Below are 7,114 nucleotides of genomic sequence, written 5' to 3' on the forward strand. Positions count from 1 at the left end.
GCTCCCCATGATTGAGGGTTCTCTTTATGGCAACGCCTACACCATCATGCTCTCTTTTTCCATGTCCTGAGGTGGAGAAGTTATGTATCATGTCCAAGCTAGTCACTTGATAGTACCTTACCATGAAATATAAAGGTTTGCGTACCTTAAATTGACAAATGGTGCCATCTAACCATATCCAATGATGTCACAAACAATGCCCTTATTGTTTTGGCCACTTTTCATGAAGCATAAAACAATGCTAAACAAACAACATGTCATGGAGCTTGTCATCTAACAAGTAAAAATGTAGTGTCTTCTCAACAACACCTATTGATTTTTCACATAAGAGATGTGCATCGATATGGTTATTTGGGTTGACCACCAATGCATGGATTGAATCTCATTTTGCATTTTAAATGAATAATTTTTTCCAAAATCAATAGTAGATACCACAACATCATTAGGAAACTTAAGCAATCTTTGAATTGTTGGGCTTACCACGAAAAGACTTGATGAAGCTTTTGAGATGATATGAAAAGCGACAGATAAAATCAGCACTTTGCATTCTTTCCGCAACTAGATCCTTTTTCTTCTTCTCACTTCCGTTGACACCAACATGTCCAATTCCCATATCCTTAAAGATCTTCGTAGTCACCTCCCTACTATCTATTGTATTCTCATTTGCGCAAAATGACAACTTGCTTACATAACCTTCAAGGCGATTTCCAAGCAAGCATTCCTTTGCATGATATTCACTATTAATAGGCTTTGGGCACAATATGGATTCCCACAAAATACTTATGTGCTAATATATTGCTTGGTTTACAAGACACTGATTTGAGCCACTCCTTTTGCACAACATGTACATAGATGACCTTTTCCATGATGCCCAAACTTGTTTTGGTGCATTTGATTGAAAGCATTTTTGAAATATATCATTTGGACATGATATACATAGCAGCACGTATACCGCTCTTTCAACTTTTAAACAAAGAATGGTTTTAGTGTTGAACCAAATGAAATGTTACAAGCAAAAGTTCTTAAAGGATCTAAGTGATAGCATCATGATGGGATAAGTGCTCTTCAATCTTTTGTAGAGCTAAACCTATCACACGAAAACAGTTCAAGCTAGAGCTTACAATTTCACAATAAAACCACCTAAATATTTTTATGAAAACCCATGAATTCAAAACAGTATCAAAATTTGGTATTATTTACATTCTTACCAAATTGGTACAAAGTACCAAATTGGGAGAGAGTACCAATTTGGTATTATAGAATACAATTCCATTTCAAGGCAAGGGACCAAATCTGTTGTAGTACCAATTTTGGTACTGCATAGAACCAGCGCAACACAAAAAAGCATCAAATTTGGTATTGTGTATACAATTTGGTATGAGTAAATGTACTTTTAGTATTGTATGTCAATCCTACTATTCATTTTAGCTTCATATTTGGTGCATATGCTTGGGTACTATATAGGGTATATTGAAGCACTAAATCTATTTGCAGTATGACTTTTGATACTTTATAGAACCAGTGCAACACAAAAAAGTACCAAATCGGGTACTACACATGCACTTTGGTACCTAGTCGTTAGTGGTAAGGTACTTTTGGTACTATATGTCACTCTTGCAATTCAAATCATCTTCATATTTGAAGAAAATTACATGCTTGGATACTATGCAGGGTATAATACAACACCAAACCTATTGCAGTACTAATTCAGTGCATAGAGCCACAAATAAGTGCCAAACTTGGTACTGCACATACATTTTATTACCAAATTGGGTACTTTTGGTACTATATGTGACTACTCTTGCTATCCAATCGAGCTTCAAATTTGGTTCTCAATTTCATGCTTGGGTACTATAGAAGGTAGCAAGAGGAACCTAATAGCAGCTGTATAGAACCCTCTACTATATGGAAAACTACTAAATTTGAACTCTACATAGGGTTTGGTTCTATAAAGGGGACACTTAGTACTTGTAAAGTCCTTCTATTCAAGAGAAAAGCCAAGGTGTGTTCTTGAGCTTTTGGTACTGTATGGAATGATTTCTAAGCATCATAATATCTTGATTGGTACTCTAGAATGGCTTGGATAGTGTATATCTAGTTTCTTTGGTGATAGATGGAACAAGTGGCCAATGATAAGTAAAAAGTTTTGTTAATTCAATATTGTATGGAGTATTAATCTATAGTAGCAAATTTGGTATTATCCAAAGGCTTTCCTACTAGAATGCACTCATGAACATTAGTCCAAATCAAAATCTAGGTAATCAAAGATCACAAGAATCATGTGTTACCTAAGATTCATTGAGAAGATGTATGGGTTTTTTGATAACACATATTGCTTCAAAAATTTTCTTACATATGTCCTTTTTGTTAGGTGAAACTCTCGTCTCCGATATCAATGTGATACTACTATTTCAAGGAAATTGTCTCTAACAAGCACTAAGTGGCAACACTTCATCCTCATCTTTTCATATCCAACAGAGTACTTACTACTGCTATATTATTTTGATGAACACCCAAGACAATGGCAATTCTTGATTGATTGATTGATGTTGTTCTATCACCATTATTCAAGATCATCATAAAAAAGTTTCTCTTTATTCAAAAAGCACTTATTGAGTAGGATATCTTGAGCTAAGTCAGTGTGTTATGAATATCGAAGATAATAATTGCTTCAACATTTGAATTTCTCAACTTAGCAAATGTTTGATGATGCATGATCTGTTGAAGAATTTCCTATTGTTCATTTATTATAAGGCCTTCGATTTGCTTGCACCAACATTGAGCCATGGCTAAGTATACATTTTTCCTTGATTTGGTTCTTGACAATCGAGCACTCATACCATGATCCCTATCCTTGCCTCATTGCTTGCACTTATTTCTACCCAATAGCTACATGTATAAGCTTAATTAGAGAGTGGTTCATGGATGAAGGAAGGGGCATTGACTTCCATGGTAGTCACTATAGATGTAGGTTGCTCTGAGTAGACAAAGGTGGAGGGGCTGATGTAAGCTTCCATGCTACGAGAGAGAGAGAGAGAGAGAGAGAGAGAGAGAGAGAGAGATGGCTATGGTGTGCAGCAACTACAAAGCTTGAGCCTATGAAAAATAGGTTGAGCGCTGTAATTACACCCTCTACCCACATCATTGAGGTCCCACCCTTCTATTATGAAATGTTTCAAAAGAAGTCACCTTTCCAATTCTTATGTGATTATTTTTCTCTATATTTTACATTTACACCTTCTTTTAAAAACAACTAGTTTTATACACAAAAACCACCAATCTAATCTAGTATCAAGGACATCCTTTTTGTACTACCACCAAGTCTTGCTTTCAACCATCTTCATAGGTACCTTTAAATAAGAAAAATCACTATATACTTTTTACCGTCCTTGTAAACATACAAGTCAACATTTGAGACATATCTATTTAAGTTTTAGCCTAAAAACTATTTATCTACCTACCAACACCATGCTCTAGGGGCCTATTTCAACCCATACAATGCCTTCTTTAGCTCACAAACTTTATTCTCAAAATTAGGGGCCTCATGCCTAGTAGCCACATATACCTCCTCCTTGAGGTCACCATTCAAGAATGCTTATTTAATATCCATTTGATAGACTGGCCACTTTTTGTGAGTAGCCATTGCAAGTACTATGCAAGTAGTGGTGATTTTGCTAATTAGAGCAAATGATTCTTGAAAATCAAATCCTTCAACCTTTGGAAATCCCTATACAACTATTCTGGCTTTGTATATTTCTAAGCTACCATCACCTTTGTACTTTACCTTATAGACCCACTTGGTTCCAATAATCTTCCTCTTTTCTAGCTGATCTCTTAAGTGTGAGATAGATGGTTTTTACCAGTATAGGCCTCATAAGGGGTTTTTTCCCTGACAACCTTTGTGTAACCCCAATTGAGAATGTAGACTGCAGTATTAATAGATTTCCCCCAAAACTAGTTCAAGAATCCCTTGCCCTTAAGCATGCACCTTGCCATTTCTAGAAGGGTGCAAGTTTGATATTCAACAATGCTATTCTACTAAGGTGTATGAGGTGTCATCAGTTGATGCTCAATAATTTTAGCCTTACAAAATTCTTTAAACTCCTTTGAGTTGAACTCATCACCTCCATATGTTCTAAACTTCTTTACACTAGGCCCACTTTCATTTTCAACAATTTTTAGCCATTCTTTAAACTTATCAAAATCTTGAGCCTTATCACAAAGGAAGATCACTCACATCTTTCTACTGTAGTTGTGAATGATCAACATAAAATAAGAAGATCCCCACAAGGCTTGTGTAGGCATTTTACTGCGCAAGTCAGCATGCACTAAGTCTAGAGGAGCCTTTGCTTTGTTTTTGCTTTCTTTTGGAAATGCCTTTCTCTATCACTTGCCCATCATACAAACTTCACATGGTTTCTTCATTTCAATTATTGTACATAGGTGAGTAACCATACCTTACTTATATATATTCTTTAACACTTCAAATCCAATGCAACCAAATATTTTGTACCAAAGTTTACTTGTGCTCACACCAGTGGTGGTTGTAAGAGCACTTAGCTCATACACATTGTTCCCTCTTTCTCCTTTGTCGATAACTTTGCTAGCACTACCAAAAAATTCTTAACCTATCTTAATGAACCTCACTTCATGATTAGGATCAATTTATGGAAGCAACTAATAAAATATTTCTCTTAATCTTTGGAACATACAATACATTTGAAAGCTTTTTGAGTTTACCAATTGTAGCAACAATAGAAACAATACATGTGCCCTCAAATGACACATTGTCGACCATCACAATGATGGATTCTTGTAGAGGCTACAATAGCAGTGTATTGGTATTGACTTCTCTTTTTGGTCATATGATGGGAGGCACCACTATCCAATACTATGAGTTAATGGTAGATACTTCTTATGCCAATAAATACACTTTCTCAATGGTCACAATGAATAACTCCAACTCTACTTCAGTTATGTTGGTTGTCTCCTTCCCTTTAGCTTTTAGGGTGCCATAAAATAGGGTGGTTTGGTCTTTCCATAATGGATAATATAGTAGAAAAAACCGTTAATTGAAAATTGGACAAACCAAGACACTATAAATTGAAAAGCATAAATGAAAACTTCTAGACATTGGTAATTTTCACTGGATATCTTTGGTGATTGGGCATTACTACTACTTGATACAAATACATTTCAAATATCAATGCTTTCATCAACATTCATGTACACATAAACTTCGTGTTCGTAAGCATTCTTTGACAATTGCCTTACTATTTATCATAGATGCCCTTGGCATTGGCAAAGTTTCTAACAATATAGGAATGAGGGATTATGAGAAGTTACATCCAAATAAAACTAATAGAATTCTATGGTCCCCTTTCAATATTTACAGAACTTTCATGGCTGGGATTCACTAGCATCTTATAGATGTCATTAGCATTGGCCTTCTTCTTGACAATATAGAAATGTGAGCCAACAAATTATAGTTTTATCCACAAGCATTAGTAATCTTGTGACAGCATCTCAATAGGATGCATGAACCAAACTATGCTAGTAGATCTTCTATCAGACATGCTACTAGCCCAATCAACATCTGTATATCCGAATACCTATATATCCTTACTTGTCTCATAAAAAGTCCATAATGCAAAGTGGATTTCGCATATCTCAATATGCGTCTAACTACATCCAAATGAGGCTTTCTAGGTATCTGCCTAAATTAGCTGATAAAACCAATAGCATAGCTCAAGGCTGGCTTTGTGATAGTCATGTAAATCAAACTTGCTACTATCCTCCTCAATATAGTAGGGTTTTCTAGGGTTTTCTATCTCATCCTCCTAAACATCAACACTTAACTTTACATTTTGCTCTAACCACACTAAAAGAGGCTTACACATTGTCATGCCGCCATACTTAGATAATATATCCAAGCTATAATGACTTTGGGACAACTATATGCCATCATTAGATCTTATCACCTCAAGACTAAGAAAGTACCTCAGCTTATCCAAATCTTTCATCTCAAACTTCTTCTTCAAAAGGTCCTTGACTTCAACAATGCCACTATCACTATCACCTGTAATAATCAAGTCACCCACATAGATGACTATGATGACCAAATCTATATTTCCCTTTCTCACATAAAGTGTGTGGTGAGCCTGAGAAGCATAAAAGCCAATGTTGACAAGATACTCTCTGATCTTATCAGACCATGCTCTAGGTTCTTGCTTTAGTCCATAGAGCACCTTCTTTAATTTGCATATATATGTGAGATACTCTAAATCCTCATAATCTATTGGTTGCTCCATATAAACCTCTTCTAGTAATTCACCATGCAAGAAGACATTCTTTACATCCATGTGTTACAAACTCTAACATTTATTTACTGCAAAAGAAATTACATATCTAACGATTATCATCCTAGCAATTGGACTAAATGTCTCTTCATAATCTATGCCATATATTTGAGCATAGTATTTTGTAACTAACCTAGTCTCATACTTGCTAACAAAACCATTTGCATTATGCTTAATTTTGTAGACCTACTTACAGGTAATAGCTTTCTTACTCTTAAGCAATGGTACTAGATTCCAATTCTTGTTGGCCTCTAATACAACCATCTCCTCATCCATTGTTGCATCCCAATGAGCATGACCAACAACATCCTCAAAATAAGTGGGCTCAACAATACATTTTTCAGTCTTTCAATCAAGCTTCTTTTGTAGTGCATTTGGCACATGAAATATGCAATACAACCAAATACTTTCAAGTGTCACACATTGGGCTTCTTACTAGTAAAGCATTCTTCAAGGATCATTCCATGAACCACACAATTGTAGGAATTCTATTCATAATATAGACATCAGTATGAATAGCTTTGGACCAAAAATGTTTTGGAAAATTCTTTTTAGCCATCAATGCCTGTGCAAATTTTTTAATATGCATATTTTTCCTTTCTACAATCCCATTTTGTTGTGGGATATGCCTGTAAAAGTAAACTGCCTCTTTATCCCACGAGACCTCAAGAAGTGCTTAAACTCATTAGAGAGGCTTTCTTATATGATCTCAAGCACTTAACTTTCAAGCCTGTTTTTATTTCAATGGCAACCTT

The 7,114-nt window shown here is 35.3% G+C and overlaps 1 pseudogene; it reads right to left on the minus strand.

Annotated features, from left to right (window-relative positions):
- Positions 1-202: 202 nt before the first annotated feature.
- LOC148030178 (uncharacterized) lies at positions 203-921 on the minus strand (annotated as a pseudogene).
- Positions 922-7,114: the final 6,193 nt, after the last annotated feature.

Source organism: Lygodium microphyllum, chromosome 10 (assembly GCF_053477565.2).
Source record: "Lygodium microphyllum isolate KBCC chromosome 10, Lygodium_microphyllum_v1.1.10, whole genome shotgun sequence".
NCBI lineage: Eukaryota > Viridiplantae > Streptophyta > Polypodiopsida > Schizaeales > Lygodiaceae > Lygodium > Lygodium microphyllum.